The sequence below is a fragment of the Lissotriton helveticus genome, chromosome 8, assembly GCF_964261635.1.
Source record: "Lissotriton helveticus chromosome 8, aLisHel1.1, whole genome shotgun sequence".
NCBI lineage: Eukaryota > Metazoa > Chordata > Amphibia > Caudata > Salamandridae > Lissotriton > Lissotriton helveticus.
In genome coordinates, this window is record NC_136069.1 from 818,973,451 (window position 1) to 818,996,608 (window position 23,158).

Consider the following 23,158-nt stretch of genomic DNA (forward strand, 5'->3'; position numbering starts at 1 on the left):
TAGAGTCTCATGCTTTTAACCTTGCCCTGCCTGAGCAAATAGGAAACATTTCTCTTTAAGCATTTTGCAAAAATGCTGAACTTGCAAGGCATATACAAGCGTTCAGATAGGGCTGTCGGGCAGGTTGCATGAAAGAAATCTAAAACCAGATGCCCTTGGAATAGTCTGTTTTGAGCAGTTTCATCACAGAAGAATCACTTGTAGGTATCTGTTTCTGTAGTGTAGTGGTTATCACGTTCGCCTCACACGCGAAAGGTCCCCGGTTCGAAACCGGGCAGAAACACTAGTTATATTGTCTTGGCTGCAATGTTGAGTGTTGCAGTTTTGCATGAAATTGTCCAGGCCCTGAAGGTGGGTTCATGCAGTCTCGTTCCAAGAAAGTGAATTCTCTTAAAAACAATAACATAATTGGCATGTGGATGTATCTGTTGATTCACAGACCTCACTTTCAAAAGAGCCCTGCATTCGGTTCAATGCTCAACCAGAACAAGCATTAACTTTGAGAATTGTTGGCACCAACAGGCCTCCTATTTTAGTGGAGTGTTTCTGGTTTTAAGTGCTGAGGCTTGGGCTCAATTCCTAGATGATCCTTCTCAAGGTGATGATACAAATGCATCGTCACCTTTTCGTTTAATGTCAGAATTGTTTATTTCCATTTGGTGGTGTATGAATGCTTTCGACAGTATGGGGATTTTTTCTAGCCTTGCATGAATAAAAGCATATCACTCCTCTTTATGTATTTTTCTAATACATTTATATTTGCATCTCCTCTCCTAGCATGCATTTTTGACTATCTTACAGGCTGTATATAATAAGTATCAATTCAGGGGCGCTTCTACTACTCAAATCACAACTGTTCTATCACGACATTGATAAGCAATCTGCATCTGCTTCTGTTGTGTATTGGTTATCATATTTACCTGACGTGTGAAAGTCCCATGTTTGACAGTGCACGTTAACAAAGAAACCAATGATTTTTATTAAAAGTTGTCTTGTGTTTTGGTTACCTTGCATCAGCCAAAACGTGCCAGAGATGACTTCATTTGCAGTCACTTGAAAAGTAGGGATTCTCAAATAAATGGCAAGAGGTTGAAACAAATCCAAAGAAATGCATGGCATATCTATGAGTAGGTGTATGCATGTATCCATATATAAAGATAGATAGATAGATAGATAGATAGATAGATAGATAGATAGATAAATAGATAGATAGATAGATAGATAGATAGATAGATAGATAGATAGATAGATAGATAGATAGATAGATAGATAGATAGATAGATAGATAGATAGATAGATAGATAGATAGATAGATAGATAGATAGATAGATAGATAGATAGATAGATAGATAGATAGATAGATAGATAGATAGATAGATAGATAGATAGATAGATATAGGGAGAGAGAGAGCGTTAATATAAACAGAGACTTTATTTTCAATCAAGCGGTATTTTCTTTCCTTTAGGAGCAGAATGTTCTGATCATCAGCGCACCAGAATGTAGTGCTTGGTTGGCAAGCATCACATATTGTGATGTGTTAGCTAAGAGTTCCATGTCCTTCAGACTCATATATTCCTCTGTAGTTGTACCTTGGTGATTCCACAAAACATGGCATCATAATCAGCATTCTACTGCCACAGAGTGGACAGAGAAACCATTTAGAATTTCCCTGAAAAAGAAAAAAAGCATACTTAGGCAGAGCTTTGTGGACAGGAAGGACATTAGAGCAAGTGAGGAATAAGCACTGCTTTTGTTAATTTACATAGGCAGAACAGAGACTGCTGGGAAAAGCCTGAAATTAAAGGCACAGAAAATGCCTGCTTCTGGAGAGAACACTAAGAAGCATTGAAAGTTTTTCCTCTGACCCTGGCCACTCTTACGAGGAATCCTATGATAGTCAGCAGGACCCACCCTAAAAAGGAAGGGACAGCCATTTGGACCCTTTCCACCTTTCCTTGATCGAGCCTGATCGAGCCTGATCGAGCGCTGATTGAGCGGATAAGCACATAAGCACATGTACTTCTCATTTTGGGAAGGCATTGCTTAGCTTGTTACCAGCAGCTCAGTTATGTTATGATGTTAGAGGCTATGCAAGGAATGCTTTAGTCCTGCATTAGGCAGTTTTTATTGCTTCTTGCATTCAAGAGATAGATAATTAGCCAGAATCTGTGGCCCAGCTATTCACCTTGGCATTCCGATTTGCACAAAGGGAATAAGTATTTGAGAGAAAAGGCAAAATGTGTTTCTTATGTTGTTATGAACAGCTTTTTATTCTTTCTCTTTAGGCTCTAGCCAATGCAGAAATATATAAATAACTGCTGACTTCCTGTAAGACTTGTCCAATGCTGAGAAAAAATAAAAGGGGACACTTACAAATGATAGTGCTATCGTTTGAGAAAGGGTAAGTTGACACTGAATTTCCTGTGAATTCACAGACCAAGCATGAAAAAGACCCCAGCATGATCTTCATTGCGGGCTTAGAGCTGGTATTACCTTTTCAGAGGTGAGGGTCTTTCAACGGCTCGTTGGTCTAGGGGTATGATTCTCGCTTTGGGTGCGAGAGGTCCCGGGTTCAAATCCCGGACGAGCCCTTTCATTGGTGCTCTTTTGAAGTATGCATTTCAAAGCCAATATCAATTTTCTCTTTGCAGTAGTGGATGATTATTTGCTAGAGTCTCATGCTTTTAACCTTGCCCTGCCTGAGCAAATAGGAAACATTTCTCTTTAAGCATTTTGCAAAAATGCTGAACTTGCAAGGCATATACAAGCGTTCAGATAGGGCTGTTGGGCAGGTTGCATGAAAGAAATCTAAAACCAGATGCCCTTGGAATAGTCTGTTTTGAGCAGTTTCATCACAGAAGAATCACCTGTAGGTATCTGTTTCTGTAGTGTAGTGGTTATCACGTTCGCCTCACACGCGAAAGGTCCCCGGTTCGAAACCGGGCAGAAACACTAGTTATATTGTCTTGGCTGCAATGTTGAGTGTTGCAGTTTTGCATGAAATTGTCCAGGCCCTGAAGGTGGGTTCATGCAGTCTCGTTCCAAGAAAGTGAATTCTCTTAAAAACAATAACATAATTGGCATGTGGATGTATCTGTTGATTCACAGACCTCACTTTCAAAAGAGCCCTGCATTCGGTTCAATGCTCAACCAGAACAAGCATTAACTTTGAGAATTGTTGGCACCAACAGGCCTCCTATTTTAGTGGAGTGTTTCTGGTTTTAAGTGCTGAGGCTTGGGCTCAATTCCTAGATGATCCTTCTCAAGGTGATGATACAAATGCATCGTCACCTTTTCGTTTAATGTCAGAATTGTTTATTTCCATTTGGTGGTGTATGAATGCTTTCGACAGTATGGGGATTTTTTCTAGCCTTGCATGAATAAAAGCATATCACTCCTCTTTATGTATTTTTCTAATACATTTATATTTGCATCTCCTCTCCTAGCATGCATTTTTGACTATCTTACAGGCTGTATATAATAAGTATCAATTCAGGGGCGCTTCTACTACTCAAATCACAACTGTTCTATCACGACATTGATAAGCAATCTGCATCTGCTTCTGTTGTGTATTGGTTATCATATTTACCTGACGTGTGAAAGTCCCATGTTTGACAGTGCACGTTAACAAAGAAACCAATGATTTTTATTAAAAGTTGTCTTGTGTTTTGGTTACCTTGCATCAGCCAAAACGTGCCAGAGATGACTTCATTTGCAGTCACTTGAAAAGTAGGGATTCTCAAATAAATGGCAAGAGGTTGAAACAAATCCAAAGAAATGCATGGCATATCTATGAGTAGGTGTATGCATGTATCCATATATAAAGATAGATAGATAGATAGATAGATAGAGATATAGATAGATAGATAGATAGATAGATAGATAGATATATAGATAGATAGATAGATAGATAGATAGATAGATAGATAGATAGATAGATAGATAGATAGATAGATAGATAGATAGATAGATAGATAGATAGATAGATAGATAGATAGATATAGGGAGAGAGAGAGCGTTAATATAAACAGAGACTTTATTTTCAATCAAGCGGTATTTTCTTTCCTTTAGGAGCAGAATGTTCTGATCATCAGCGCACCAGAATGTAGTGCTTGGTTGGCAAGCATCACATATTGTGATGTGTTAGCTAAGAGTTCCATGTCCTTCAGACTCATATATTCCTCTGTAGTTGTACCTTGGTGATTCAACAAAACATGGCATCATAATCAGCATTCTACTGCCACAGAGTGGACAGAGAAACCATTTAGAATTTCCCTGAAAAAGAAAAAAAGCATACTTAGGCAGAGCTTTGTGGACAGGAAGGACATTAGAGCAAGTGAGGAATAAGCACTGCTTTTGTTAATTTACATAGGCAGAACAGAGACTGCTGGGAAAAACCTGAAATTACAGGCACAGAAAATGCCTGCTTCTGGAGAGAACACTAAGAAGCATTGAAAGTTTTTCCTCTGACCCTGGCCAATCTTAAGAGGAATCCTATGATAGTCAGCAGGACCCACCCTAAAAAGGAAGGGACAGCCATTTGGACCCTTTCCACCTTTTCTATATCTCGCCTGATCGAGCCTGATTGAGCGCTGAATGAGCGGATAAGCACATAAGCACATGTACTTCTCATTTTGGGAAGGTATTGCTTAGCTTGTTACCAGCAGCTCAGTTATGTTATGATGTTAGAGGCTATGCAAGGAATGCTTTAGTCCTGCATTAGGCAGTTTTTATTGCTTCTTGCATTCAAGAGATAGATAATTAGCCAGAATCTGTGGCCCAGCTATTCACCTTGGCATTCCGATTTGCACAAAGGGAATAAGTATTTGAGAGAAAAGGCAAAATGTGTTTCTTATGTTGTTATGAACAGCTTTTTATTCTTTCTCTTTAGGCTCTAGCCAATGCAGAAATATATAAATAACTGCTGACTTCCTGTAAGACTTGTCCAATGCTGAGAAAAAATAAAAGGGGACACTTACAAATGATAGTGCTATCGTTTGAGAAAGGGTAAGTTGACACTGAATTTCCTGTGAATTCACAGACCAAGCATGAAAAAGACCCCAGCATGATCTTCATTGCGGGCTTAGAGCTGGTATTACCTTTTCAGAGGTGAGGGGCTTTCAACGGCTCGTTGGTCTAGGGGTATGATTCTCGCTTTGGGTGCGAGAGGTCCCGGGTTCAAATCCCGGACGAGCCCTTTCATTGGTGCTCTTTTGAAGTATGCATTTCAAAGCCAATATCAATTTTCTCTTTGCAGTAGTGGATGATTATTTGCTAGAGTCTCATGCTTTTAACCTTACCCTGCCTGAGCAAATAGGAAACATTTCTCTTTAAGCATTTTGCAAAAATGCTGAACTTGCAAGGCATATACAAGCGTTCAGATAGGGCTGTCGGACAGGTTGCATGAAAGAAATCTAAAACCAGATGCCCTTGGAATAGTCTGTTTTGAGCAGTTTCATCACAGAAGAATCACCTGTAGGTATCTGTTTCTGTAGTGTAGTGGTTATCACGTTCGCCTCACACGCGAAAGGTCCCCGGTTCGAAACCGGGCAGAAACACTAGTTATATTGTCTTGGCTGCAATGTTGAGAGTTGCCGTTTTGCATGAAATTGTCCAGGCCCTGAAGGTGGGTTCATGCAGTCTCGTTCCAAGAAAGTGAATTCTCTTAAAAACAATAACATAATTGGCATGTGGATGTATCTGTTGATTCACAGACCTCACTTTCAAAAGAGCCCTGCATTCGGTTCAATGCTCAACCAGAACAAGCATTAACTTTGAGAATTGTTGGCACCAACAGGCCTCCTATTTTAGTGGAGTGTTTCTGGTTTTAAGTGCTGAGGCTTGGGCTCAATTCCTAGATGATCCTTCTCAAGGTGATGATACAAATGCATTGTCACCTTTTCGTTTAATGTCAGAATTGTTTATTTCCATTTGGTGGTGTATGAATGCTTTCGACAGTATGGGGATTTTTTCTAGCCTTGCATGAATAAAAGCATATCACTCCTCTTTATGTATTTTTCTAATACATTTATATTTGCATCTCCTCTCCTAGCATGCATTTTTGACTATCTTACAGGCTGTATATAATAAGTATCAATTCAGGGGCGCTTCTACTACTCAAATCACAACTGTTCTATCACGACATTGATAAGCAATCTGCATCTGCTTCTGTTGTGTATTGGTTATCATATTTACCTGACGTGTGAAAGTCCCATGTTTGACAGTGCACGTTAACAAAGAAACCAATGATTTTTATTAAAAGTTGTCTTGTGTTTTGGTTACCTTGCATCAGCCAAAACGTGCCAGAGATGACTTCATTTGCAGTCACTTGAAAAGTAGGGATTCTCAAATAAATGGCAAGAGGTTGAAACAAATCCAAAGAAATGCATGGCATATCTATGAGTAGGTGTATGCATGTATCCATATATAAAGATAGATAGATAGATAGATAGATCGAGACATAGATAGATAGATAGATATAGGGAGAGAGAGAGCGTTAATATAAACAGAGACTTTATTTTCAATCAAGCGGTATTTTCTTTCCTTTAGGAGCAGAATGTTCTGATCATCAGCGCACCAGAATGTAGTGCTTGGTTGGCAAGCATCACATATTGCGATGTGTTAGCTAAGAGTTCCATGTCCTTCATACTCATATATTCCTCTGTAGTTGTACCTTGGTGATTCCACAAAACATGGCATCATAATCAGCATTCTACTGCCACAGAGTGGACAGAGAAACCATTTAGAATTTCCCTGAAAAAGAAAAAAAGCATACTTAGGCAGAGCTTTGTGGACAGGAAGGACATTAGAGCAAGTGAGGAATAAGCACTGCTTTTGTTAATTTACATAGGCAGAACAGAGACTGCTGGGAAAAGCCTGAAATTAAAGGCACAGAAAATGCCTGCTTCTGGAGAGAACACTAAGAAGCATTGAAAGGTTTTCCTCTGACCCTGGCCACTCTTAAGAGGAATCCTATGATAGTCAGCAGGACCCACCCTAAAAAGGAAGGGACAGCCATTTGGACCCTTTCCACCTTTCCTTGATCGAGCCTGATTGAGCGCTGATTGAGCGGATAAGCACATAAGCACATGTACTTCTCATTTTGGGAAGGCATTGCTTAGCTTGTTACCAGCAGCTCAGTTATGTTATGATGTTAGAGGCTATGCAAGGAATGCTTTAGTCCTGCATTAGGCAGTTTTTATTGCTTCTTGCATTCAAGAGATAGATAATTAGCCAGAATCTGTGGCCCAGCTATTCACCTTGGCATTCCGATTTGCACAAAGGGAATAAGTATTTGAGAGAAAAGGCAAAATGTGTTTCTTATGTTGTTATGAACAGCTTTTTATTCTTTCTCTTTAGGCTCTAGCCAATGCAGAAATATATAAATAACTGCTGACTTCCTGTAAGACTTGTCCAATGCTGAGAAAAAATAAAAGGGGACACTTACAAATGATAGTGCTATCGTTTGAGAAAGGGTAAGTTGACACTGAATTTCCTGTGAATTCACAGACCAAGCATGAAAAAGACCCCAGCATGATCTTCATTGCGGGCTTAGAGCTGGTATTACCTTTTCAGAGGTGAGGGTCTTTCAACGGCTCGTTGGTCTAGGGGTATGATTCTCGCTTTGGGTGCGAGAGGTCCCGGGTTCAAATCCCGGACGAGCCCTTTCATTGGTGCTCTTTTGAAGTATGCATTTCAAAGCCAATATCAATTTTCTCTTTGCAGTAGTGGATGATTATTTGCTAGAGTCTCATGCTTTTAACCTTGCCCTGCCTGAGCAAATAGGAAACATTTCTCTTTAAGCATTTTGCAAAAATGCTGAACTTGCAAGGCATATACAAGCGTTCAGATAGGGCTGTCGGGCAGGTTGCATGAAAGAAATCTAAAACCAGATGCCCTTGGAATAGTCTGTTTTGAGCAGTTTCATCACAGAAGAATCACCTGTAGGTATCTGTTTCTGTAGTGTAGTGGTTATCACGTTCGCCTCACACGCGAAAGGTCCCCGGTTCGAAACCGGGCAGAAACACTAGTTATATTGTCTTGGCTGCAATGTTGAGAGTTGCCGTTTTGCATGAAATTGTCCAGGCCCTGAAGATGGGTTCATGCAGTCCCGTTCCAAGAAAGTGAATTCTCTTAAAAACAATAACATAATTGGCATGTGGATGTATCTGTTGATTCACAAACCTCACTTTCAAAAGAGCCCTGCATTCGGTTCAATGCTCAACCAGAACAAGCATTAACTTTGAGAATTGTTGGCACCAACAGGCCTCCTATTTTAGTGGAGTGTTTCTGGTTTTAAGTGCTGAGGCTTGGGCTCAATTCCTAGATGATCCTTCTCAAGGTGATGATACAAATGCATCGTCACCTTTTCGTTTAATGTCAGAATTGTTTATTTCCATTTGGTGGTGTATGAATGCTTTCGACAGTATGGGGATTTTTTCTAGCCTTGCATGAATAAAAGCATATCACTCCTCTTTATGTATTTTTCTAATACATTTATATTTGCATCTCCTCTCCTAGCATGCATTTTTGACTATCTTACAGGCTGTATATAATAAGTATCAATTCAGGGGCGCTTCTACTACTCAAATCACAACTGTTCTATCACGACATTGATAAGCAATCTGCATCTGCTTCTGTTGTGTATTGGTTATCATATTTACCTGACGTGTGAAAGTCCCATGTTTGACAGTGCACGTTAACAAAGAAACCAATGATTTTTATTAAAAGTTGTCTTGTGTTTTGGTTACCTTGCATCAGCCAAAACGTGCCAGAGATGACTTCATTTGCAGTCACTTGAAAAGTAGGGATTCTCAAATAAATGGCAAGAGGTTGAAACAAATCCAAAGAAATGCATGGCATATCTATGAGTAGGTGTATGCATGTATCCATATATAAAGATAGATAGATAGATAGATAGATAGATAGATAGATAGATAGATAGATAGATAGATAAATAGATAGATAGATAGATAGATAGATAGATAGATAGATAGATAGATAGATAGATAGATAGATAGATAGATAGATAGATAGATAGATAGATAGATAGATAGATAGATAGATAGATAGATAGATAGATAGATAGATAGATAGATAGATAGATAGATAGATAGATAGATAGATAGATAGATAGATAGATAGATAGATAGATATAGGGAGAGAGAGAGCGTTAATATAAACAGAGACTTTATTTTCAATCAAGCGGTATTTTCTTTCCTTTAGGAGCAGAATGTTCTGATCATCAGCGCACCAGAATGTAGTGCTTGGTTGGCAAGCATCCCATATTGTGATGTGTTAGCTAAGAGTTCCATGTCCTTCAGACTCATATATTCCTCTGTAGTTGTACCTTGGTGATTCCACAAAACATGGCATCATAATCAGCATTCTACTGCCACAGAGTCAGAGAAACCATTTAGAATTTCCCTGAAAAAGAAAAAAAGCATACTTAGGCAGAGCTTTGTGGACAGGAAGGACATTAGAGCAAGTGAGGAATAAGCACTGCTTTTGTTAATTTACATAGGCAGAACAGAGACTGCTGGGAAAAGCCTGAAATTAAAGGCACAGAAAATGCCTGCTTCTGGAGAGAACACTAAGAAGCATTGAAAGTTTTTCCTCTGACCCTGGCCACTCTTAAGAGGAATCCTATGATAGTCAGCAGGACCCACCCTAAAAAGGAAGGGACAGCCATTTGGACCCTTTCCACCTTTCCTATATCTCGCCTGATTGAGCGCTGATTGAGCGGATAAGCACATAAGCACATGTACTTCTCATTTTGGGAAGGCATTGCTTAGCTTGTTACCAGCAGCTCAGTTATGTTATGTTATGATGTTAGAGGCTATGCAAGGAATGCTTTAGTCCTGCATTAGGCAGTTTTTATTGCTTCTTGCATTCAAGAGATAGATAATTAGCCAGAATCTGTGGCCCAGCTATTCACCTTGGCATTCCGATTTGCACAAAGGGAATAAGTATTTGAGAGAAAAGGCAAAATGTGTTTCTTATGTTGTTATGAACAGCTTTTTATTCTTTCTCTTTAGGCTCTAGCCAATGCAGAAATATATAAATAACTGCTGACTTCCTGTAAGACTTGTCCAATGCTGAGAAAAAATAAAAGGGGACACTTACAAATGATAGTGCTATCGTTTGAGAAAGGGTAAGTTGACACTGAATTTCCTGTGAATTCACAGACCAAGCATGAAAAAGACCCCAGCATGATCTTCATTGCGGGCTTAGAGCTGGTATTACCTTTTCAGAGGTGAGGGTCTTTCAACGGCTCGTTGGTCTAGGGGTATGATTCTCGCTTTGGGTGCGAGAGGTCCCGGTTTCAAATCCCGGACGAGCCCTTTCATTGGTGCTCTTTTGAAGTATGCATTTCAAAGCCAATATCAATTTTCTCTTTGCAGTAGTGGATGATTATTTGCTAGAGTCTCATGCTTTTAACCTTGCCCTGCCTGAGCAAATAGGAAACATTTCTCTTTAAGCATTTTGCAAAAATGCTGAACTTGCAAGGCATATACAAGCGTTCAGATAGGGCTGTCGGGCAGGTTGCATGAAAGAAATCTAAAACCAGATGCCCTTGGAATAGTCTGTTTTGAGCAGTTTCATCACAGAAGAATCACTTGTAGGTATCTGTTTCTGTAGTGTAGTGGTTATCACGTTCGCCTCACACGCGAAAGGTCCCCGGTTCGAAACCGGGCAGAAACACTAGTTATATTGTCTTGGCTGCAATGTTGAGTGTTGCAGTTTTGCATGAAATTGTCCAGGCCCTGAAGGTGGGTTCATGCAGTCTCGTTCCAAGAAAGTGAATTCTCTTAAAAACAATAACATAATTGGCATGTGGATGTATCTGTTGATTCACAGACCTCACTTTCAAAAGAGCCCTGCATTCGGTTCAATGCTCAACCAGAACAAGCATTAACTTTGAGAATTGTTGGCACCAACAGGCCTCCTATTTTAGTGGAGTGTTTCTGGTTTTAAGTGCTGAGGCTTGGGCTCAATTCCTAGATGATCCTTCTCAAGGTGATGATACAAATGCATCGTCACCTTTTCGTTTAATGTCAGAATTGTTTATTTCCATTTGGTGGTGTATGAATGCTTTCGACAGTATGGGGATTTTTTCTAGCCTTGCATGAATAAAAGCATATCACTCCTCTTTATGTATTTTTCTAATACATTTATATTTGCATCTCCTCTCCTAGCATGCATTTTTGACTATCTTACAGGCTGTATATAATAAGTATCAATTCAGGGGCGCTTCTACTACTCAAATCACAACTGTTCTATCACGACATTGATAAGCAATCTGCATCTGCTTCTGTTGTGTATTGGTCATCATATTTACCTGACGTGTGAAAGTCCCATGTTTGACAGTGCACGTTAACAAAGAAACCAATGATTTTTCTTAAAAGTTGTCTTGTGTTTTGGTTACCTTGCATCAGCCAAAACGTGCCAGAGATGACTTCATTTGCAGTCACTTGAAAAGTAGGGATTCTCAAATAAATGGCAAGAGGTTGAAACAAATCCAAAGAAATGCATGGCATATCTATGAGTAGGTGTATGCATGTATCCATATATAAAGATAGATAGATAGATAGATAGATAGATAGATAGATAGATAGATAGATAGATAGATAGATAGATAGATAGATAGATAAATAGATAGATAGATAGATAGATAGATATATAGATAGATAGATAGATAGATAGATAGATAGATAGATAGATAGATAGATAGATAGATAGATAGATAGATAGATAGATAGATAGATAGATAGATAGATAGATAGATAGATAGATAGATAGATAGATATAGGGAGAGAGCGAGCGTTAATATAAACAGAGACTTTATTTTCAATCAAGCGGTATTTTCTTTCCTTTAGGAGCAGAATGTTCTGATCATCAGCGCACCAGAATGTAGTGCTTGGTTGGCAAGCATCACATATTGTGATGTGTTAGCTAAGAGTTCCATGTCCTTCAGACTCATATATTCCTCTGTAGTTGTACCTTGGTGATTCCACAAAACATGGCATCATAATCAGCATTCTACTGCCACAGAGTGGACAGAGAAACCATTTAGAATTTCCCTGAAAAAGAAAAAAAGCATACTTAGGCAGAGCTTTGTGGACAGGAAGGACATTAGAGCAAGTGAGGAATAAGCACTGCTTTTGTTAATTTACATAGGCAGAACAGAGACTGCTGGGAAAAGCCTGAAATTAAAGGCACAGAAAATGCCTGCTTCTGGAGAGAACACTAAGAAGCATTGAAAGTTTTTCCTCTGACCCTGGCCACTCTTACGAGGAATCCTATGATAGTCAGCAGGACCCACCCTAAAAAGGAAGGGACAGCCATTTGGACCCTTTCCACCTTTCCTATATCTCGCCTGATCGAGCCTGATCGAGCGCTAATTGAGCGGATAAGCACATAAGCACATGTACTTCTCATTTTGGGAAGGCATTGCTTAGCTTGTTACCAGCAGCTCAGTTATGTTATGATGTTAGAGGCTATGCAAGGAATGCTTTAGTCCTGCATTAGGCAGTTTTTATTGCTTCTTGCATTCAAGAGATAGATAATTAGCCAGAATCTGTGGCCCAGCTATTCACCTTGGCATTCCGATTTGCACAAAGGGAATAAGTATTTGAGAGAAAAGGCAAAATGTGTTTCTTATGTTGTTATGAACAGCTTTTTATTCTTTCTCTTTAGGCTCTAGCCAATGCAGAAATATATAAATAACTGCTGACTTCCTGTAAGACTTGTCCAATGCTGAGAAAAAATAAAAGGGGACACTTACAAATGATAGTGCTATCGTTTGAGAAAGGGTAAGTTGACACTGAATTTCCTGTGAATTCACAGACCAAGCATGAAAAAGACCCCAGCATGATCTTCATTGCGGGCTTAGAGCTGGTATTACCTTTTCAGAGGTGAGGGTCTTTCAACGGCTCGTTGGTCTAGGGGTATGATTCTCGCTTTGGGTGCGAGAGGTCCCGGGTTCAAATCCCGGACGAGCCCTTTCATTGGTGCTCTTTTGAAGTATGCATTTCAAAGCCAATATCAATTTTCTCTTTGCAGTAGTGGATGATTATTTGCTAGAGTCTCATGCTTTTAACCTTGCCCTGCCTGAGCAAATAGGAAACATTTCTCTTTAAGCATTTTGCAAAAATGCTGAACTTGCAAGGCATATACAAGCGTTCAGATAGGGCTGTCGGGCAGGTTGCATGAAAGAAATCTAAAACCAGATGCCCTTGGAATAGTCTGTTTTGAGCAGTTTCATCACAGAAGAATCACCTGTAGGTATCTGTTTCTGTAGTGTAGTGGTTATCACGTTCGCCTCACACGCGAAAGGTCCCCGGTTCGAAACCGGGCAGAAACACTAGTTATATTGTCTTGGCTGCAATGTTGAGTGTTGCAGTTTTGCATGAAATTGTCCAGGCCCTGAAGGTGGGTTCATGCAGTCTCGTTCCAAGAAAGTGAATTCTCTTAAAAACAATAACATAATTGGCATGTGGATGTATCTGTTGATTCACAGACCTCACTTTCAAAAGAGCCCTGCATTCGGTTCAATGCTCAACCAGAACAAGCATTAACTTTGAGAATTGTTGGCACCAACAGGCCTCCTATTTTAGTGGAGTGTTTCTGGTTTTAAGTGCTGAGGCTTGGGCTCAATTCCTAGATGATCCTTCTCAAGGTGATGATACAAATGCATCGTCACCTTTTCGTTTAATGTCAGAATTGTTTATTTCCATTTGGTGGTGTATGAATGCTTTCGACAGTATGGGGATTTTTTCTAGCCTTGCATGAATAAAAGCATATCACTCCTCTTTATGTATTTTTCTAATACATTTATATTTGCATCTCCTCTCCTAGCATGCATTTTTGACTATCTTACAGGCTGTATATAATAAGTATCAATTCAGGGGCGCTTCTACTACTCAAATCACAACTGTTCTATCACGACATTGATAAGCAATCTGCATCTGCTTCTGTTGTGTATTGGTTATCATATTTACCTGACGTGTGAAAGTCCCATGTTTGACAGTGCACGTTAACAAAGAAACCAATGATTTTTATTAAAAGTTGTCTTGTGTTTTGGTTACCTTGCATCAGCCAAAACGTGCCAGAGATGACTTCATTTGCAGTCACTTGAAAAGTAGGGATTCTCAAATAAATGGCAAGAGGTTGAAACAAATCCAAAGAAATGCATGGCATATCTATGAGTAGGTGTATGCATGTATCCATATATAAAGATAGATAGATAGATAGATAGATAGAGATATAGATAGATAGATAGATAGATAGATAGATAGATAGATAGATAGATAGATAGATAGATAGATAGATAGATAGATAGATAGATAGATAGATAGATAGATAGATAGATAGATATAGGGAGAGAGAGAGCGTTAATATAAACAGAGACTTTATTTTCAATCAAGCGGTATTTTCTTTCCTTTAGGAGCAGAATGTTCTGATCATCAGCGCACCAGAATGTAGTGCTTGGTTGGCAAGCATCACATATTGTGATGTGTTAGCTAAGAGTTCCATGTCCTTCAGACTCATATATTCCTCTGTAGTTGTACCTTGGTGATTCAACAAAACATGGCATCATAATCAGCATTCTACTGCCACAGAGTGGACAGAGAAACCATTTAGAATTTCCCTGAAAAAGAAAAAAAGCATACTTAGGCAGAGCTTTGTGGACAGGAAGGACATTAGAGCAAGTGAGGAATAAGCACTGCTTTTGTTAATTTACATAGGCAGAACAGAGACTGCTGGGAAAAACCTGAAATTACAGGCACAGAAAATGCCTGCTTCTGGAGAGAACACTAAGAAGCATTGAAAGTTTTTCCTCTGACCCTGGCCAATCTTAAGAGGAATCCTATGATAGTCAGCAGGACCCACCCTAAAAAGGAAGGGACAGCCATTTGGACCCTTTCCACCTTTTCTATATCTCGCCTGATCGAGCCTGATTGAGCGCTGAATGAGCGGATAAGCACATAAGCACATGTACTTCTCATTTTGGGAAGGTATTGCTTAGCTTGTTACCAGCAGCTCAGTTATGTTATGATGTTAGAGGCTATGCAAGGAATGCTTTAGTCCTGCATTAGGCAGTTTTTATTGCTTCTTGCATTCAAGAGATAGATAATTAGCCAGAATCTGTGGCCCAGCTATTCACCTTGGCATTCCGATTTGCACAAAGGGAATAAGTATTTGAGAGAAAAGGCAAAATGTGTTTCTTATGTTGTTATGAACAGCTTTTTATTCTTTCTCTTTAGGCTCTAGCCAATGCAGAAATATATAAATAACTGCTGACTTCCTGTAAGACTTGTCCAATGCTGAGAAAAAATAAAAGGGGACACTTACAAATGATAGTGCTATCGTTTGAGAAAGGGTAAGTTGACACTGAATTTCCTGTGAATTCACAGACCAAGCATGAAAAAGACCCCAGCATGATCTTCATTGCGGGCTTAGAGCTGGTATTACCTTTTCAGAGGTGAGGGGCTTTCAACGGCTCGTTGGTCTAGGGGTATGATTCTCACTTTGGGTGCGAGAGGTCCCGGGTTCAAATCCCGGACGAGCCCTTTCATTGGTGCTCTTTTGAAGTATGCATTTCAAAGCCAATATCAATTTTCTCTTTGCAGTAGTGGATGATTATTTGCTAGAGTCTCATGCTTTTAACCTTACCCTGCCTGAGCAAATAGGAAACATTTCTCTTTAAGCATTTTGCAAAAATGCTGAACTTGCAAGGCATATACAAGCGTTCAGATAGGGCTGTCGGACAGGTTGCATGAAAGAAATCTAAAACCAGATGCCCTTGGAATAGTCTGTTTTGAGCAGTTTCATCACAGAAGAATCACCTGTAGGTATCTGTTTCTGTAGTGTAGTGGTTATCACGTTCGCATCACACGCGAAAGGTCCCCGGTTCGAAACCGGGCAGAAACACTAGTTATATTGTCTTGGCTGCAATGTTGAGAGTTGCCGTTTTGCATGAAATTGTCCAGGCCCTGAAGGTGGGTTCATGCAGTCTCGTTCCAAGAAAGTGAATTCTCTTAAAAACAATAACATAATTGGCATGTGGATGTATCTGTTGATTCACAGACCTCACTTTCAAAAGAGCCCTGCATTCGGTTCAATGCTCAACCAGAACAAGCATTAACTTTGAGAATTGTTGGCACCAACAGGCCTCCTATTTTAGTGGAGTGTTTCTGGTTTTAAGTGCTGAGGCTTGGGCTCAATTCCTAGATGATCCTTCTCAAGGTGATGATACAAATGCATCGTCACCTTTTCGTTTAATGTCAGAATTGTTTATTTCCTTTTGGTGGTGTATGAATGCTTTCGACAGTATGGGGATTTTTTCTAGCCTTGCATGAATAAAAGCATATCACTCCTCTTTATGTATTTTTCTAATACATTTATATTTGCATCTCCTCTCCTAGCATGCATTTTTGACTATCTTACAGGCTGTATATAATAAGTATCAATTCAGGGGCGCTTCTACTACTCAAATCACAACTGTTCTATCACGACATTGATAAGCAATCTGCATCTGCTTCTGTTGTGTATTGGTTATCATATTTACCTGACGTGTGAAAGTCCCATGTTTGACAGTGCACGTTAACAAAGAAACCAATGATTTTTATTAAAAGTTGTCTTGTGTTTTGGTTACCTTGCATCAGCCAAAACGTGCCAGAGATGACTTCATTTGCAGTCACTTGAAAAGTAGGGATTCTCAAATAAATGGCAAGAGGTTGAAACAAATCCAAAGAAATGCATGGCATATCTATGAGTAGGTGTATGCATGTATCCATATATAAAGATAGATAGATAGATAGATAGATCGAGACATAGATAGATAGATAGATATAGGGAGAGAGAGAGCGTTAATATAAACAGAGACTTTATTTTCAATCAAGCGGTATTTTCTTTCCTTTAGGAGCAGAATGTTCTGATCATCAGCGCACCAGAATGTAGTGCTTGGTTGGCAAGCATCACATATTGCGATGTGTTAGCTAAGAGTTCCATGTCCTTCATACTCATATATTCCTCTGTAGTTGTACCTTGGTGATTCCACAAAACATGGCATCATAATCAGCATTCTACTGCCACAGAGTGGACAGAGAAACCATTTAGAATTTCCCTGAAAAAGAAAAAAAGCATACTTAGGCAGAGCTTTGTGGACAGGAAGGACATTAGAGCAAGTGAGGAATAAGCACTGCTTTTGTTAATTTACATAGGCAGAACAGAGACTGCTGGGAAAAGCCTGAAATTAAAGGCACAGAAAATGCCTGCTTCTGGAGAGAACACTAAGAAGCATTGAAAGTTTTTCCTCTGACCCTGGCCACTCTTAAGAGGAATCCTATGATAGTCAGCAGGACCCACCCTAAAAAGGAAGGGACAGCCATTTGGACCCTTTCCACCTTTCCTATATCTCGCCTGATCGAGCGCTGATTGAGCGGATAAGCACATAAGCACATGTACTTCTCATTTTGGGAAGGCATTGCTTAGCTTGTTACCAGCAGCTCAGTTATGTTATGATGTTAGAGGCTATGCAAGGAATGCTTTAGTCCTGCATTAGGCAGTTTTTATTGCTTCTTGCATTCAAGAGATAGATAATTAGCCAGAATCTGTGGCCCAGCTATTCACCTTGGCATTCCGATTTGCACAAAGGGAATAAGTATTTGAGAGAAAAGGCAAAATGTGTTTCTTATGTTGTTATGAACAGCTTTTTATTCTTTCTCTTTAGGCTCTAGCCAATGCAGAAATATATAAATAACTGCTGACTTCCTGTAAGACTTGTCCAATGCTGAGAAAAAATAAAAGGGGACACTTACAAATGATAGTGCTATCGTTTGAGAAAGGGTAAGTTGACACTGAATTTCCTGTGAATTCACAGACCAAGCATGAAAAAGACCCCAGCATGATCTTCATTGCGGGCTTAGAGCTGGTATTACCTTTTCAGAGGTGAGGGTCTTTCAACGGCTCGTTGGTCTAGGGGTATGATTCTCGCTTTGGGTGCGAGAGGTCCCGGGTTCAAATCCCGGACGAGCCCTTTCATTGGTGCTCTTTTGAAGTATGCATTTCAAAGCCAATATCAATTTTCTCTTTGCAGTAGTGGATGATTATTTGCTAGAGTCTCATGCTTTTAACCTTGCCCTGCCTGAGCAAATAGGAAACATTTCTCTTTAAGCATTTTGCAAAAATGCTGAACTTGCAAGGCATATACAAGCGTTCAGATAGGGCTGTCGGGCAGGTTGCATGAAAGAAATCTAAAACCAGATGCCCTTGGAATAGTCTGTTTTGAGCAGTTTCATCACAGAAGAATCACCTGTAGGTATCTGTTTCTGTAGTGTAGTGGTTATCACGTTCGCCTCACACGCGAAAGGTCCCCGGTTCGAAACCGGGCAGAAACACTAGTTATATTGTCTTGGCTGCAATGTTGAGTGTTGCAGTTTTGCATGAAATTGTCCAGGCCCTGAAGGTGGGTTCATGCAGTCTCGTTCCAAGAAAGTGAATTCTCTTAAAAACAATAACATAATTGGCATGTGGATGTATCTGTTGATTCACAGACCTCACTTTCAAAAGAGCCCTGCATTCGGTTCAATGCTCAACCAGAACAAGCATTAACTTTGAGAATTGTTGGCACCAACAGGCCTCCTATTTTAGTGGAGTGTTTCTGGTTTTAAGTGCTGAGGCTTGGGCTCAATTCCTAGATGATCCTTCTCAAGGTGATGATACAAATGCATCGTCACCTTTTCGTTTAATGTCAGAATTGTTTATTTCCATTTGGTGGTGTATGAATGCTTTCGACAGTATGGGGATTTTTTCTAGCCTTGCATGAATAAAAGCATATCACTCCTCTTTATGTATTTTTCTAATACATTTATATTTGCATCTCCTCTCCTAGCATGCATTTTTGACTATCTTACAGGCTGTATATAATAAGTATCAATTCAGGGGCGCTTCTACTACTCAAATCACAACTGTTCTATCACGACATTGATAAGCAATCTGCATCTGCTTCTGTTGTGTATTGGTTATCATATTTACCTGACGTGTGAAAGTCCCATGTTTGACAGTGCACGTTAACAAAGAAACCAATGATTTTTATTAAAAGTTGTCTTGTGTTTTGGTTACCTTGCATCAGCCAAAACGTGCCAGAGATGACTTCATTTGCAGTCACTTGAAAAGTAGGGATTCTCAAATAAATGGCAAGAGGTTGAAACAAATCCAAAGAAATGCATGGCATATCTATGAGTAGGTGTATGCATGTATCCATATATAAAGATAGATAGATAGATAGATAGAGATATAGATAGATAGATAGATAGATAGATAGATAGATAGATAGATAGATAGATAGATAGATAGATAGATAGATAGATAGATAGATAGATAGATAGATAGATAGATAGATAGATATAGGGAGAGAGAGAGCGTTAATATAAACAGAGACTTTATTTTCAATCAAGCGGTATTTTCTTTCCTTTAGGAGCAGAATGTTCTGATCATCAGCGCACCAGAATGTAGTGCTTGGTTGGCAAGCATCACATATTGTGATGTGTTAGCTAAGAGTTCCATGTCCTTCAGACTCATATATTCCTCTGTAGTTGTACCTTGGTGATTCAACAAAACATGGCATCATAATCAGCATTCTACTGCCACGGAGTGGACAGAGAAACCATTTAGAATTTCCCTGAAAAAGAAAAAAAGCATACTTAGGCAGAGCTTTGTGGACAGGAAGGACATTAGAGCAAGTGAGGAATAAGCACTGCTTTTGTTAATTTACATAGGCAGAACAGAGACTGCTGGGAAAAACCTGAAATTACAGGCACAGAAAATGCCTGCTTCTGGAGAGAACACTAAGAAGCATTGAAAGTTTTTCCTCTGACCCTGGCCAATCTTAAGAGGAATCCTATGATAGTCAGCAGGACCCACCCTAAAAAGGAAGGGACAGCCATTTGGACCCTTTCCACCTTTTCTATATCTCGCCTGATCGAGCCTGATTGAGCGCTGAATGAGCGGATAAGCACATAAGCACATGTACTTCTCATTTTGGGAAGGTATTGCTTAGCTTGTTACCAGCAGCTCAGTTATGTTATGATGTTAGAGGCTATGCAAGGAATGCTTTAGTCCTGCATTAGGCAGTTTTTATTGCTTCTTGCATTCAAGAGATAGATAATTAGCCAGAATCTGTGGCCCAGCTATTCACCTTGGCATTCCGATTTGCACAAAGGGAATAAGTATTTGAGAGAAAAGGCAAAATGTGTTTCTTATGTTGTTATGAACAGCTTTTTATTCTTTCTCTTTAGGCTCTAGCCAATGCAGAAATATATAAATAACTGCTGACTTCCTGTAAGACTTGTCCAATGCTGAGAAAAAATAAAAGGGGACACTTACAAATGATAGTGCTATCGTTTGAGAAAGGGTAAGTTGACACTGAATTTCCTGTGAATTCACAGACCAAGCATGAAAAAGACCCCAGCATGATCTTCATTGCGGGCTTAGAGCTGGTATTACCTTTTCAGAGGTGAGGGGCTTTCAACGGCTCGTTGGTCTAGGGGTATGATTCTCGCTTTGGGTGCGAGAGGTCCCGGGTTCAAATCCCGGACGAGCCCTTTCATTGGTGCTCTTTTGAAGTATGCATTTCAAAGCCAATATCAATTTTCTCTTTGCAGTAGTGGATGATTATTTGCTAGAGTCTCATGCTTTTAACCTTACCCTGCCTGAGCAAATAGGAAACATTTCTCTTTAAGCATTTTGCAAAAATGCTGAACTTGCAAGGCATATACAAGCGTTCAGATAGGGCTGTCGGACAGGTTGCATGAAAGAAATCTAAAACCAGATGCCCTTGGAATAGTCTGTTTTGAGCAGTTTCATCACAGAAGAATCACCTGTAGGTATCTGTTTCTGTAGTGTAGTGGTTATCACGTTCGCATCACACGCGAAAGGTCCCCGGTTCGAAACCGGGCAGAAACACTAGTTATATTGTCTTGGCTGCAATGTTGAGAGTTGCCGTTTTGCATGAAATTGTCCAGGCCCTGAAGGTGGGTTCATGCAGTCTCGTTCCAAGAAAGTGAATTCTCTTAAAAACAATAACATAATTGGCATGTGGATGTATCTGTTGATTCACAGACCTCACTTTCAAAAGAGCCCTGCATTCGGTTCAATGCTCAACCAGAACAAGCATTAACTTTGAGAATTGTTGGCACCAACAGGCCTCCTATTTTAGTGGAGTGTTTCTGGTTTTAAGTGCTGAGGCTTGGGCTCAATTCCTAGATGATCCTTCTCAAGGTGATGATACAAATGCATCGTCACCTTTTCGTTTAATGTCAGAATTGTTTATTTCCATTTGGTGGTGTATGAATGCTTTCGACAGTATGGGGATTTTTTCTAGCCTTGCATGAATAAAAGCATATCACTCCTCTTTATGTATTTTTCTAATACATTTATATTTGCATCTCCTCTCCTAGCATGCATTTTTGACTATCTTACAGGCTGTATATAATAAGTATCAATTCAGGGGCGCTTCTACTACTCAAATCACAACTGTTCTATCACGACATTGATAAGCAATCTGCATCTGCTTCTGTTGTGTATTGGTTATCATATTTACCTGACGTGTGAAAGTCCCATGTTTGACAGTGCACGTTAACAAAGAAACCAATGATTTTTATTAAAAGTTGTCTTGTGTTTTGGTTACCTTGCATCAGCCAAAACGTGCCAGAGATGACTTCATTTGCAGTCACTTGAAAAGTAGGGATTCTCAAATAAATGGCAAGAGGTTGAAACAAATCCAAAGAAATGCATGGCATATCTATGAGTAGGTGTATGCATGTATCCATATATAAAGATAGATAGATAGATAGATAGATAGATCGAGACATAGATAGATAGATAGATATAGGGAGAGAGAGAGCGTTAATATAAACAGAGACTTTATTTTCAATCAAGCGGTATTTTCTTTCCTTTAGGAGCAGAATGTTCTGATCATCAGCGCACCAGAATGTAGTGCTTGGTTGGCAAGCATCACATATTGCGATGTGTTAGCTAAGAGTTCCATGTCCTTCATACTCATATATTCCTCTGTAGTTGTACCTTGGTGATTCCACAAAACATGGCATCATAATCAGCATTCTACTGCCACAGAGTGGACAGAGAAACCATTTAGAATTTCCCTGAAAAAGAAAAAAAGCATACTTAGGCAGAGCTTTGTGGACAGGAAGGACATTAGAGCAAGTGAGGAATAAGCACTGCTTTTGTTAATTTACATAGGCAGAACAGAGACTGCTGGGAAAAGCCTGAAATTAAAGGCACAGAAAATGCCTGCTTCTGGAGAGAACACTAAGAAGCATTGAAAGTTTTTCCTCTGACCCTGGCCACTCTTAAGAGGAATCCTATGATAGTCAGCAGGACCCACCCTAAAAAGGAAGGGACAGCCATTTGGACCCTTTCCACCTTTCCTATATCTCGCCTGATCGAGCGCTGATTGAGCGGATAAGCACATAAGCACATGTACTTCTCATTTTGGGAAGGCATTGCTTAGCTTGTTACCAGCAGCTCAGTTATGTTATGATGTTAGAGGCTATGCAAGGAATGCTTTAGTCCTGCATTAGGCAGTTTTTATTGCTTCTTGCATTCAAGAGATAGATAATTAGCCAGAATCTGTGGCCCAGCTATTCACCTTGGCATTCCGATTTGCACAAAGGGAATAAGTATTTGAGAGAAAAGGCAAAATGTGTTTCTTATGTTGTTATGAACAGCTTTTTATTCTTTCTCTTTAGGCTCTAGCCAATGCAGAAATATATAAATAACTGCTGACTTCCTGTAAGACTTGTCCAATGCTGAGAAAAAATAAAAGGGGACACTTACAAATGATAGTGCTATCGTTTGAGAAAGGGTAAGTTGACACTGAACTTCCTGTGAATTCACAGACCAAGCATGAAAAAGACCCCAGCATGATCTTCATTGCGGGCTTAGAGCTGGTATTACCTTTTCAGAGGTGAGGGTCTTTCAACGGCTCGTTGGTCTAGGGGTATGATTCTCGCTTTGGGTGCGAGAGGTCCCGGGTTCAAATCCCGGACGAGCCCTTTCATTGGTGCTCTTTTGAAGTATGCATTTCAAAGCCAATATCAATTTTCTCTTTGCAGTAGTGGATGATTATTT

The 23,158-nt window shown here is 39.7% G+C and overlaps 18 non-coding genes across 18 annotated transcripts; all 18 read left to right on the forward strand.

Moving 5' to 3' along the window:
• Nucleotides 1-210: 210 nt before the first annotated feature.
• On the forward strand, nucleotides 211-283 carry TRNAV-CAC (transfer RNA valine (anticodon CAC)). Its single transcript has one exon. It is a non-coding gene; the product is annotated as a tRNA-Val (tRNA).
• A 2,237-nt stretch (nucleotides 284-2,520) lies between these two features.
• Nucleotides 2,521-2,592, forward strand: TRNAP-UGG (transfer RNA proline (anticodon UGG)). Its single transcript has one exon. It is a non-coding gene; the product is annotated as a tRNA-Pro (tRNA).
• Nucleotides 2,593-2,880: 288 nt separating this feature from the next.
• Nucleotides 2,881-2,953, forward strand: TRNAV-CAC (transfer RNA valine (anticodon CAC)). Its single transcript has one exon. It is a non-coding gene; the product is annotated as a tRNA-Val (tRNA).
• Nucleotides 2,954-5,126: 2,173 nt separating this feature from the next.
• On the forward strand, nucleotides 5,127-5,198 carry TRNAP-UGG (transfer RNA proline (anticodon UGG)). Its single transcript has one exon. It is a non-coding gene; the product is annotated as a tRNA-Pro (tRNA).
• A 288-nt stretch (nucleotides 5,199-5,486) lies between these two features.
• TRNAV-CAC (transfer RNA valine (anticodon CAC)) lies at nucleotides 5,487-5,559 on the forward strand. Its single transcript has one exon. It is a non-coding gene; the product is annotated as a tRNA-Val (tRNA).
• A 2,035-nt stretch (nucleotides 5,560-7,594) lies between these two features.
• TRNAP-UGG (transfer RNA proline (anticodon UGG)) lies at nucleotides 7,595-7,666 on the forward strand. The gene has a single exon. It is a non-coding gene; the product is annotated as a tRNA-Pro (tRNA).
• Nucleotides 7,667-7,954: 288 nt separating this feature from the next.
• On the forward strand, nucleotides 7,955-8,027 carry TRNAV-CAC (transfer RNA valine (anticodon CAC)). The gene has a single exon. It is a non-coding gene; the product is annotated as a tRNA-Val (tRNA).
• A 2,245-nt stretch (nucleotides 8,028-10,272) lies between these two features.
• Nucleotides 10,273-10,344, forward strand: TRNAP-UGG (transfer RNA proline (anticodon UGG)). Its single transcript has one exon. It is a non-coding gene; the product is annotated as a tRNA-Pro (tRNA).
• Nucleotides 10,345-10,632: 288 nt separating this feature from the next.
• Nucleotides 10,633-10,705, forward strand: TRNAV-CAC (transfer RNA valine (anticodon CAC)). Its single transcript has one exon. It is a non-coding gene; the product is annotated as a tRNA-Val (tRNA).
• Nucleotides 10,706-12,934: 2,229 nt separating this feature from the next.
• TRNAP-UGG (transfer RNA proline (anticodon UGG)) lies at nucleotides 12,935-13,006 on the forward strand. The gene has a single exon. It is a non-coding gene; the product is annotated as a tRNA-Pro (tRNA).
• Nucleotides 13,007-13,294: 288 nt separating this feature from the next.
• On the forward strand, nucleotides 13,295-13,367 carry TRNAV-CAC (transfer RNA valine (anticodon CAC)). The gene has a single exon. It is a non-coding gene; the product is annotated as a tRNA-Val (tRNA).
• A 2,137-nt stretch (nucleotides 13,368-15,504) lies between these two features.
• TRNAP-UGG (transfer RNA proline (anticodon UGG)) lies at nucleotides 15,505-15,576 on the forward strand. Its single transcript has one exon. It is a non-coding gene; the product is annotated as a tRNA-Pro (tRNA).
• Nucleotides 15,577-15,864: 288 nt separating this feature from the next.
• TRNAV-CAC (transfer RNA valine (anticodon CAC)) lies at nucleotides 15,865-15,937 on the forward strand. Its single transcript has one exon. It is a non-coding gene; the product is annotated as a tRNA-Val (tRNA).
• A 2,035-nt stretch (nucleotides 15,938-17,972) lies between these two features.
• Nucleotides 17,973-18,044, forward strand: TRNAP-UGG (transfer RNA proline (anticodon UGG)). Its single transcript has one exon. It is a non-coding gene; the product is annotated as a tRNA-Pro (tRNA).
• A 288-nt stretch (nucleotides 18,045-18,332) lies between these two features.
• TRNAV-CAC (transfer RNA valine (anticodon CAC)) lies at nucleotides 18,333-18,405 on the forward strand. Its single transcript has one exon. It is a non-coding gene; the product is annotated as a tRNA-Val (tRNA).
• Nucleotides 18,406-20,538: 2,133 nt separating this feature from the next.
• On the forward strand, nucleotides 20,539-20,610 carry TRNAP-UGG (transfer RNA proline (anticodon UGG)). Its single transcript has one exon. It is a non-coding gene; the product is annotated as a tRNA-Pro (tRNA).
• Nucleotides 20,611-20,898: 288 nt separating this feature from the next.
• Nucleotides 20,899-20,971, forward strand: TRNAV-CAC (transfer RNA valine (anticodon CAC)). The gene has a single exon. It is a non-coding gene; the product is annotated as a tRNA-Val (tRNA).
• Nucleotides 20,972-23,010: 2,039 nt separating this feature from the next.
• Nucleotides 23,011-23,082, forward strand: TRNAP-UGG (transfer RNA proline (anticodon UGG)). The gene has a single exon. It is a non-coding gene; the product is annotated as a tRNA-Pro (tRNA).
• The last annotated feature ends 76 nt before the right edge of the window (nucleotides 23,083-23,158 follow it).